This window comes from Aegilops tauschii, chromosome 3, assembly GCF_002575655.3.
Source record: "Aegilops tauschii subsp. strangulata cultivar AL8/78 chromosome 3, Aet v6.0, whole genome shotgun sequence".
In the NCBI taxonomy this organism is placed as follows: domain Eukaryota; kingdom Viridiplantae; phylum Streptophyta; class Magnoliopsida; order Poales; family Poaceae; genus Aegilops; species Aegilops tauschii.
Window position 1 is genome coordinate 361,625,958 of NC_053037.3, and position 11,003 is coordinate 361,636,960.

Consider the following 11,003-nt stretch of genomic DNA (forward strand, 5'->3'; position numbering starts at 1 on the left):
AGAACAAGAATTAGGCCACCATATGAATAAATCATGAGGGCATCTTACTGATCTCGAAACTACGGAGGACAAAACGTAGATCCTTGCTTTATGCCTAGCTAAGGGCGTAAAACAACTGCGCTTGTTGGGAGGCAACCCAATGAATAAAATTTATTTTTGCTTTTTGATTTATGATCTTGAGTGTTTGCACAATTATGATACTATTATGATTGTGTTTTTTTGTGTTTTAATTAGTGTTTGTTCCAAGCAAAGCCTTTAGGATCATGTTGGGTAATAGTAGATTTGATCTTGCTGAAAAACAGAAACTTAAGCGCTCACGAAAATAATTCTCATTTTTAACAGAAGAGTGATTTTTAGTTGATTCTTTTTGCAGAAGTTTAATATACAAAATTTTCACGTGTTCCTAATTTTTTCAGAATTTTTGGAGTTACAGAACTATTTGAAATATCCAGATTGCTACAGACTCTTCTGTTTTTGACAGATTCTGTTTTCTTTGCATTGTGTGCTTGTTTTGATGATTCTATGGTTTTCTTTGATGAGTTTTTTCCATAGAAAAATTGGAATACCGTAGATATAATGCAAAAATAAAATATGAATTGGTTTGCTATAGTACTGATAGTAGTGATTTGCTTTCTTATACTAACGGATCTCACGAAGGTTTTGTTGAGTTTTGTGTGATTGAAGTTTTCAAGTTTTGGGTGATGTTACGATGGATGAAGGAATAAGGAGTAAGAAGAGCCTAAGCTTGGGGATGCCCATGGCATCCCAAGATATTATCCAAAGAGAAGCAAGCAACTAAGCTTGGGGATGCCCCGAGTGGCATCCCCTCTTTCTTCTAACGAACATTGGTATTTTAGTCGAAGCTGTATTTTTATTCGTCACATACTATGAGTTTTGCTTGGAGCGTCTCGTATGATATGAATCTTTGCTTGTTTTTTTTTGCTTTTTAAGTCTTGAATCCTTGCTGGACACACCTATTTGAGAGAGCCAAAATTATGCCATGACTTGTTAGAATTGCTCTCTATGCTTCACTTAAATCTTTAAGAGCTATGGAATTGCTCTAGTACTTCACTTATATCTTTTTGAGCACGGTGTGCTTTAGTATTTTTGAAGAACTTCTCTCATGCTTCACTTAGATTTGTTTTTAGAGTTAGTAAATTTTTTAAGAAATTCTCTCTTACTTCACTTAAATTAGTTTGAGAGAAAGAAATATTATGCTCATGATCTTCACTTATATTTGTTTGAGCTTATCAAAAGCAACACATGAAAATTAGTTCCAAAGTGATAGATATCCAAGAAGGATATAATAAAAACTTTGATGAAGATCATTGGACAAAATAAACTTGATTCCTTGTAATAGTTTGAGATATGATGATGTGATATGCGAGTCATGTTGATGAGTAACTGTGCTTTAGTAAAAATATTGGTGTTAAGGTTTGTGATTCCCTATGCAAGCACGAAAGTCAATAGTCATGCAATGAAATTATATCCTACTTGTGGTGCATTATCCAGTGTTAATTATGCTTAATGCTCGCTTATGAGATTATTCGTTTCTTGGTTGGTCGCTTCTCAATCTTTTGCTAGCCTTCATTTTGCACTGAGTATGATCACTACTTGTGCATCCAAAAACCTTTAAACCAGTTTTGCCACATGAGTCCACTATATCTACCTATATGCGGTATTCTTTTGCCGTTCTAAGCAAATTTCTATGTGCCATCTCTAATTTTCAAAATAAACTTCTCTTTTGTGTGCTCGTACCGCTCACGAGGCGGTGAGGGGTGGCTAATATTTTCCATGCTAGATGTGTTATTCTCACGATCAGTGTTTATTCACTTGTCATTGCATGAGAATAAGGCAAAGGTATTGGGGATGCCCAGTCCCGAAATGAAAAATGAATTTACTTTATGTTATCAAATAATAAATTCCTCGGAAAGTGTTGGTATGGAGGGCACATGTGGATACGGTTAGCCATGGAAAGTGAAAGTATGGTCGAAAAAGGAATAAACTTTATTTTCTGTTTGGGAACCGCCTATGATATATCTAGCATGGAAAGTGTTGGGAACTCTAAGTCATTTTCGTTGGTTGGAAAAGTATACCTCCCAAAATGTTTTTATCTAAGTTTTTCGCTTTGAGCTCTGGCACCTCTACAAATCCCTATTTCCCTCCGCGAAGGGCCTTTATTTTACTTTATGCATTTTTTATTTTTTATTTGAGTCACCATCTTCTCTTATAAAGCACCAACTAGGAGGAATTTTGATCACACTTGAGCATTGGGTGTAGCTAATATGCGAGTGTGTTTCATGCATGGATCAATGATCGAGCATGATGGGCCAGGGATAACTTATTTTTGCGTTGATATTTTGAAAGACATGGTTGCTTGTTGATATGCTTGAATATTTAAGTTATCATGTCAAAACTAGACTATTGCTTTGAACCATATAAAAATTCCAAATGTCCATGCTATAAAGAAAAGAATATGAGATGACATGTTAGGCAGCATTCCACATCAAAAATTATGTTTTTATCATTTACCTACTCGAGGACGAGCAGGAATTAAGCTTGGGGATGGTGATACGTCTCCAACGTATCTATAATTTTTGACTGTTCCATGCTATTATATTATCATTCCTGGATGTTTTACAATCATTTTATAGTCATTTCATATCATTTTATGGTACTAACCTATTGACATAGTGCCAAGTGCCAGTTGTTGTTTTCTGCATGTTTTTTACATCGCAGGAAATCAATACCAAACGCAGTCCAAACGCAGCAAAACCTTTTGTGGATTTTTTTGGACCAGAAGACATCTAGTGGGCCGGAGAAGCGCCTGGGGGTGCTCCGTCGGGAGCACAACCCAGGCCCAGGCGCGCCCTGGTGGGCTGTTCCCACCTCGGGTGCCTCCCGGACCGCCTCTTTGCTCTATAAATACCCCAATATTCCAGAAACCCTAGGGGAGTCGACGAAAATCAATTCCAGCCGCCGCAAGTTCCAGAACCACCAGATCCAATCTAGACACCATCACGGAGGGGTGCATCATGTCCATTGGTGCCTCTCCGATCATGCCTGAGTAGTTGTTTGTAGACCTATGGGTCCGTACTTAGTAGCTAGATGGCTTCATCTCTCTCGTTTGATTCTCAATACAATGGTCTCTTGGAGATCCGTATGATGTAACTCTTTTTGCGGTATGTTTGTTGGGATCTGATGAACTTTGAGTTTATGATCAGATCTATGTTTTTATCCATGAAAGTTATTTGAGTCTTCTTTGATATCTTATATGCATGATTGCTTATAGCCTCACATTTCTTCTCGATATTTGGGTTTTGTTTGGCCAACTTGATCTATTTATCTTGCAACAGGAAGAGGTGCTTTGTAGTGGGTTCGATCTTACGGTGCTTGATCCCAGTGACAGAAGGGGAACCGACACGTATGTATCGTTGCTACTAAGGATAAAACGATGGGGTCTATTTCTACATAAATAGATCTTGTCTACATCATGTCATCGTTGTTATTGCATTATTCCGTTTCTCCATGAACTTAATACACTAGATGCATGCTGGATAGCGGTCCATGTGTGGAGTAATAGTAGTAGATGCAGGCCGGAGTTGGTCTACTAATCTTGGATGTGATGCCTATATAATGATCATTGCCTGGATATCGTCATGATTATTTGAAGTTCTATCAATTGCCCAACAGTAATTTGTTCACCCACCGTTTGCTATTTTTCTCGAGAGAAGCCACTAGTGAAACTTACGGCCCTCGAGTCTCTTCTTTATTATATATGCCTTTGCGATCTATTTTCCTTTGCTTTTATTTTCAGATCTATTAAACCAAAAACACAAAAATACCATGCTGCAATTTATTTTATTTGGCGTTCGATCTATCAATATTTACCTCTCTCTCACGTCCGTTTGCCTATTTCTGGCGCTGTTGCCCGAATGGTTGTTATTTGTGTGCAGGTGATGTTTAAGTAGTGTTGCTTGGTTCTCCTACTAGTTCGATAACCTTGGTCTCATCACTGAGGGAAATACCTACCGTTGCTATGTTGCATCATCCCTTCCTCTTTGGGGAAATACCGATGTAGCTTCAAGCCGCATTAGACACGTATTTGTATTCTTTCCATTAAGGGTAAAACGATGGGGTTTATTCATATTGATTGACTTTACTTTTTCTACATCATGTCATCTTGCTTAAGGCGTTACTCCGTTCTTTATGAACTTAATACTCTAGATGCGTGCTGGATAGCAGTCGATGTGTGAGTAATAGTAGTAGATGCAGGCGGGAGTCGGTTGGCTTTTTTTGGACGTGATGCCTATATACATGATCATTGCCTTGGATATCGTCATGATTATTCGCTTTTCTATCAATTGCCCAACAATAATTTGTTTACCCACCATATGTTATTTTTAAATGAGAAGCCTCTAGTGAAAAGTATGGCCCCCGGGTGTATTTTAATCATATATAAAAATTCAAAAATACCTTGCTTCAATTTATTTACCTTTATTTTTATTTTGTGTTTTTGTTTATCTATCTATCACTAAGATATGTGAACCTTGTAATTAACCGCCAAGGGATTGACAACCCTTGTTTGCGTTGGCTGCAAGTATTTGTTATTTTTTGTGTAGGTGTTATTCATGAGGTGTTGCGTGGTTCTCCTACTGGGTTGATAACCTTAGTTCTTAACTGAGGGAAATATTTATGTCTGCTATACTGCATCATCCTCTCCTCTTTGAGGAAATTCCAACGCAGCTCACAAGTAGCAGGATGTTGTGTTCATCGTCCATGACCACCTTAGTAGGTAGCCGCTGCTACTTCTTGAGCTTGCTTTGGTTTTTCCCTTCAAGAGGAAAGGGTGATGCAGCAAACTAGAGATAAGTATTTCCCTCAGTTTGAGAAACAAGGTATCAATCCAGTAGGAGACAATACACAAATCATCGAATACCTGCACAAACAATCAAACAACTTGCACCCAACGCGATAAAGGGGTTGTCAATCCCTTCACGATTACTTGCAAAAGTCAGATCTAATAGAGATAGATAAATGATAAAGTAAATATTTTTGTTTTATAGATCGGAAAGTAAAAGATTGTAAAGTAGTATATCGGAAACTTATATGATGGAATACAAACCCGGGGGCCATAGGTTTCACTAGAGGCTTCTCTCAAAATAGCAAATAATACGGTGGCTGAATAAATTACTGCCGAGCAATTGATAGAAAAGTGCAAAGTTGTGACGATATCTAAGGCAATGATCATGAATATAGGCATCACGTCCGTGTCAAGTAGACCGAAATGATTCTGCATCTACTACTATTACTCCACACATCGACCGCTATCCAGCATGTATCTAGAGTATTAAGTTCATAAAGAACGGAGTAATGCATTAAGTAAGATGACATGATGTAGAGGAATTAACTCAAGCAATATGATGAAAACCCGATCTTTTTATCATCGATGGCAACAATACAATACATGCCTTGCTGCCCCTACTGTGACTGGGAAAGGACACCGCAAGATTGAACCCAAAGCTAAGCATTTCTCCCATTGCAAGAAAAACCAATCTAGTTGGCCAAACCCAACCGATTGTTCGAAGAGAAGTACAAAGATATCAAATCATGCATAAAAGAATTCAAAGAAGATTCAAATAATATTCATAGATAAGCTGATCATAAATCCACAATTCATCGGATCTCGGCAAACACACTGCAAAAAAGTATTACATCAAATAGATCTCCAAGAACATCGAGGAGAACATGGTATTGAGAATCCAAGAGAGAGAAGAAGCCATCTAGCTACTAGCTATGGACCCGTAGGTCTGTGGTAAACTACTCACGCTTCGGAAGGAAGGGCAATAGAGTTGATGTAGAAGCCCTCTGTGATCGAATCCCCCTCTGGCAGGGTGCTAGAAAAGGTCCCTAGATGGGATCTCACGAGTATAGAAGGTTGCGGCGGTGGAAAAGTGTTTTTGTGGATGCCGCTGGTGGTTTTGGGATATTTGGGAATATATAGGTGAAAGAATTAGGTCAGGAGGTGCACGGGGGCCCACAAGGGTGCGGGGCGCGTCCTCCGTCTTTGTGGCCACCTCGTGGCTCCTCCAACTTCATCTCCAAGTCTCCTAGCTGTCTTCTGGTCCAAGAAAAATCATCACGAAGGTTTCATTCCGTTTGGTATTCCTTTTCAGCGAAACTCAAAAACATGAAAAAAAAACAGGAACTGGCACTGGGCTCTAGGTAAAAGTTTAGTCCCAAAAATAATATAAAATAGCATATTAATGCATATAAAACATCCAAAACAGATAATATAATAGCATGGAACAATAAAAAATTATAGATACGTTGGAGATGTATCAAGCATCCCCAAGCTTAATTCCTGCTCGTCCTTGAGTAGGTAAATGATAAAAATAGAATTTTTGATGTGGAATGCTACCTAACATATTTATTCATGTAATTTTCCATGTTTATGAAAGCTCAAAGAGAAACTAAGTGGGTGTGCATCCAACTCGCTTGCTCACGAAGACCTAGGGCAATTTGTGGAAGCCCATCATTGGAATATACAAGCAAAGTTCTATAATGAAAAATTCCCACTAGTATATGAAAGTGACAACATAGGATACTCTCTATCATGAAGATCATGGTGGTGCTACTTTGAAGCACAAGTGTGGTAAAAGGATAGTAACATTGCCCCTTCTCTCTTTTCTATCATTTTTTTATTTGGGCCTTCTCTCATTTTTGTTGGCCTCCTTTTTCCGTCCAGAGTCTCATCCCGACTTGTGGGGGAATCATAGTCTCCATCATCCTTTCCTCACATGGGACAATGCTATAATAATGAAGATCAGCACACTTTTATTTACTTGCAACTCAAGAATTACAACTCGATACTTAGAACAAAATATGACTCTATATGAATGCATCCGGCAGTGTACCGGGATGTGCAAGGAATCAAGAGTGACATTTATGAAAGAATTATGAATGGTGGCTTTGCCACAAATACGATGTCAACTACATGATCATGCAAAGCAATATGACAATGATGAAGCGTGTCATAATAAATGGAACGGTGGAAAGTTGCATGGCAATATATCTCGGAATGGCTATGGAAATGCCATAATAGGTAGGTATGATGGCTGTTTTGAGGAAGGTATATGGTGGGTTTATGGTACCGGCGGAAGTTGCGCGGCACTAGAGAGGCTAGCAATGGTGGAAGGGTGAGAGTGCGTATAATCCATGGACTCAACATTAGTCATAAAGAACTCACATACTTATTGCAAAAATCTATTAGTTATCGAAACAAAGTACTACGCACATGCTCCTAGGGGAATAGATTGGTAGGAAAAGACCATCGCTCGTCCCCGACCGCCACTCATAAGAAGACAATCAATAAATAAATGATGCTCCGACTTCATCACATAACGGTTCACCATGCGTGCATGCTACGGGAATCACAAACTTTAACACAAGTATGTCTCAAATTCACAATTACTCACTATCATCACTCAAATATCACCATCATTATATCTCAAAACAATCATAAGGAATTAAACTTCTCATACTATTCAATGCAATTTATATGAAAGTTTTTATTATATCCCTCTTGGATGCCTATTATATTAGGACTAAATTTATAACCATGTTGTTTAAAGACTCTCAAAATAATATAAGTGAAGCATGAGAGTTCATCGATTTCTATAAAATAAAACCACCTCCGTGCTCTAAAAAGATATAAGTGAAGCATTAGAGCAAAATTGCCTAGCTCAAAAGATGTAAGTGAAGCACATAGAGTATTCTAATAAACCACGATTCAAGCGTGTCCCCCTCAAAGGATGATTGTGGAAAACTAAAAAGCAAATACTCAAATCATACAAGACGCTCCAAGCAAAACACATATCATGTGGTGAATAAAAATATAACCTCAAGTAAAGTTACCGATAGACGAAGATGAAAGAGGGGATGCCTTCCGAGGCTTCCCCAAGCTTAGGCTCTTGGTTGTCCTGGAATATTACCTTCGGGTGCCTTGGGCATCCCCAAGCTTAGGCTCTTGCCACTCCTTATTCCATAGTCCATCAAATCCTTACCCAAAACTTAAAAACTTCACAACACCAAACTCAACAGAAAATCTCATAAGCTCCGTTAGTATAAGAAAACAAATCACCACTTTTGGTACTGTATTCCAACTTTTCCATGGTTCATACCCCCCGATACTACCCATATAATCATCAAAATAAGCAAACACCACATAGAAAACAGAATATGTCAAAAACAGAACAGTCTGTAGTAATCTGTAACTCCCGAATACTTCTGTAACTCCAAACATCCTGAAAAGTTAGGACAACAGGGGAAATTTGTATATAAATCCTGTGTAAAAATTCAGAATTTTATCACGCTTATGTGATTTTTAAAAATTCTGGGAGTGGGTGCAAAAGCTTCTGTTTTTCAGCAAGATCAAATCAACTATCACCGTAAGCCATCCCAAAGGTCTTACTTGGCACAAACACTAACTAAAACATGAAACCACATCTCACCAGAGTCTAGATGAATTATTTATTGCAAAACAGAACCTAAAAAGCAAAAACAAAAATGAAATTGGGTTGCCTCCCAACAAGCGCTATTGTTTAACGCCCTTAGCTAGGCATAAAAACACGAATAGATCTAGGTATTGTCATCTTTGGTATGCAATCCGTAAGTAACTCTCATAATAGATTCATAAGGAAATTTAATTTTCTTTCTTGGAAAGTGTTCCATGCCCTTCCTTAATGGAAATTGAAATCTAATGTTTCCTTCTTCCATATCAATAATTGCACCAATCATCCTAAGGAAAGGTCTACCAAGAATAATAGGGCATGTAGGATTGCAATCTATATCAAGAAGAATGAAATCTACGGGCGAATAAATCCTATTTTCAACAATAAGAACATCATTAATCCTTCCCATAGGTTTGAAGGAAATATGCCCTAGAGGAAATAATAAAGTTGTTATTTATATTTCCTTATATCATGATAAATGTTTATTGTTCATGCTAGAATTGTATAAACCGGAAACTTAGTACATGTGTGAATACATAGACAAACAGAGTATCCCTAGTATGCCTCTACTTGACTAGCTCGTTAATCAAAGATGGTTAAGTTTCCTAACCATAGACATGTGTTGTCATTTGATGAATGGGATCACATAATTAGAGAATGATGTGATGGACAAGACCCATCCGTTAGCTCAGCATAATGATCGTTAAGTTTTATTGTTATTGCTTTCTTCATGACTTATACATATTCCTCTAACTATGAGATTATGCAACTCCCGAATACCGGAGGAGCACTTTGTGTGCTATCAAACGTCACAACATAAGTGGGTGATTATAAATATGCTCTACAGGTGTCTCCTAAGGTGTTTGTTGGGGTGGCATAGATCAAGATTAGGATTTGTCACTCCGAGTATCGGAGAGGTATCTCTGGGCCCTCTCGGTAATGCACATCACTATAAGCCTTGCAAGCAATGGACTAATGAGTTAGTTGCGGGATGATGCATTACGGAATGAGTAAAGAGACTTGCCAGTAACGAGATTGAACTAGGTATGATGATACCGACGATCGAATCTCGGGCAAGTAACATACCGATGACAAAGGGAATGACGTATGTTGTTATGCGGTCTGACCGATAAAGATCTTCATAGAATATGTAGGAACCAATATGAGCATCCAGGTTCCGCTATTGGTTATTGACCGGAGATGTGTCTCGGTCATGTCTACATAGTTCTCGAACCCGTAGGGTCTGCACGCTTAACGTTCGATGATGATTTGTATTATGAGTTATGTGTTTTGGTGACTGAAGTTTGTTCGGAGTCCCGGATGAGATCACGGACATGATGAGGAGTCTCAAAATGGTCGAGAGGTAAAGATTGAAATATTGGAAGGTTATATACGGACACCGGAATGGTTCCGAAGAAATTCGGGGATTTTTTGGAGTACCGGGAGGTTACCGGAACCCCCCGGGAAAGTTAATGGGCCTGATGGGCCATGGTGGAGAGAGGGAGGCAGGCCACAGGAGGTGGCGCTCCCCCTTCTCAAACCGAATTGGACAAGGGGTGGGGGCGCGGCCCCCCTTTCCTTCTTCCTCTCCCCCTCTTTCCCCTTTTGCCTCTCCGTTGGAAGGAAGGGGGGGCCAAATCCTACTAGCACTACTGGAATCAGCTAATTTGCCATCTGCCAGCTCTTTGCCGTCTGCTAGCTGACGGCAAAGAAGCTCTTTGCCATCAGCTACACAAAAGCAGACGGCAAAGAAAAGGCTGACGACAAAGAAGCTCTTTGCCATCCGCCAGCTCTTTGCCGTCCGCTGGCAGACGGCAAAGAGTGTGGTGGCCCCCACCCCCCGCTCGTTTGAAAAAATCTTAACGGCCCACCTCTTTGCCATCCGCTAGCAGACGGCAAAGAGGCAAAAAGGCGGACGGCAAAGGCTGGCGGACGGCAAAGAGGGCACTTGACTAACGGCAGGTACCCCCCCTCCCCCCGCCCGTTACTCACTTCCTCCTCGCCCTTCTCCTCCCACCCCGCCGCCGCCCGCCGCGCGCCGCCGCCCCGTCGCCCCACCGCCCCGGCTCCCCGCCGCCCCACCGCCCCGTCGCCCCCCGCCCCGGCCCCCTGCCGCCCCGCGCCCCACCGCCGCCCCGGCCCACAGCCGCCCCGGCCCCCCGCCGCCCCAGGCCGCCTCCTCCACCGCCCCGCCCCGCCCCCCCGCCGCCCCGGCCCCCCGCCGCCCCGCCTCCTCCACCGCCCCGCCCCGGCCCCCCACCGGCCGGGCCCCCACCGCCCCGCCTCCTCCACCGCCCCGCCCCGGCCCCCCGTCGCCGGCCCCTCCCCGACCCGTCGCCGCCCCCCACAGTGAGCCCCTCCCATTTTTTTCTGTTTTTTTGTTTTTCTTTTCTGTTTAGATAAGGTTTTTTACTTTAAGTTTTTTCAGTTTAGAATTAATTAGTTTAGGTTATTTAGTTTAATTAGTTTAGGTTCAATTAGTTTAAATAG